The sequence below is a fragment of the Cebus imitator genome, unplaced genomic scaffold (assembly GCF_001604975.1).
Source record: "Cebus imitator isolate Cc_AM_T3 unplaced genomic scaffold, Cebus_imitator-1.0 Scaffold87, whole genome shotgun sequence".
Taxonomy (NCBI): Eukaryota; Metazoa; Chordata; class Mammalia; order Primates; family Cebidae; genus Cebus; species Cebus imitator.
The window spans coordinates 3,055,984-3,057,245 of NW_016107402.1; positions in this window are offsets into that span (position 1 = coordinate 3,055,984).

Here is a 1,262-nt window from a genome sequence, read left to right on the forward strand (position 1 = left end):
AGTTTCCTCATTTTAAACTCGGCAATAACCCTTACACTATGCCCCACTAATTTTTGTATTTTTAGTAAAGACAGGGTTTTGCCACGTTGGCCAGGCTGGTCTCGAACTCCTGACTTCAAAGGATTCGCCTGCCTCAGCCTCCCAAAGTGCTGGGATTACAGGCATGAGCCACTGTGCCCAGCAAATCCTGGATATTAACAGGATTTTGGAAACAGTGGGAAAAACACACACAGTCTACCTGAGTTAAAGTCTGCAAAGAATCTCACCTTCCTTTTTTTTTTTTTTTTTTTTTTTTTTTTTTTGAGATGGAGTCTTGCTCTGTCACCAGGCACCAGGCTGGAGTGCAGTGGCATGATCTCGGCTCACTGCGACCTCCGACTCCTGGGTTCCAGCAATTTTTCTGCCTCAGCTTCCCGAGTAGCTGGGACTACAAGCGAGTGCCATGACGCCCAGCTAATTTTTGTATTTTAGTAGAGACCGGGTTTCACTATGTTGGCCAGGATGGTCTCAATCTCTTGACCTCATGATCTGCCTGCCTTGGCCTCCCAAAGTGCTGGGATTACAGGCATGGGCCACTGTGCCCAGCCACTCCTCCTTTTTTTTTTCTTTTGAGACAGAGTCTTGCTCTGTTGCCCAGGCTAGAATGCAATGGTGCAATCTTGGGTCACTGCAACCTCCTCCTCCCGGGTTCAAGCAATTTTCTTGCCTCAGCCTCCTGAGTAGCTGGGATTATAGCTGTGTGCCACCATGTCTGGCTAATGTTTGTATTTTTAGTATAGATGGGGTTTTGCCATGTTGGCCAGGCTGGTCTCTAACTCCTGATCTCAGGTGATCCACCCACCTCGGCCTCCCAAAGTGCTGGGATTACAAGCGTGGGCCACTGTGTCTAGCCGAATGTGACAAGTTTTAAATGTGCCATTTAAGTCCTTTTTTTGCTTAGAGCTAGTGCTCGACTTATGACCACTATTGGTTCCAACAGACGGGTCGTAACACGATTTGGTCGTAAGTTGAGTAGGCTATATGTACAATACTGTGAAATGATGTTATAAAAATCTTTAAGTCATATTTTATCATAATTTTCTTTCATTATTGTTGTATATCATAATTTTCTTCGTTCATTTATGCCATTTGTATAATCTCTACCCCATTTTGTTTCTTTTTTTTGAGACGGAGTTTCGCTCTTGTTACCCAGGCTGGAGTGCAATGGCGCGATCTCGGCTTACCGCAACCTCTGCCTCCTGGGTTCAGGCAATTCTCCTGCC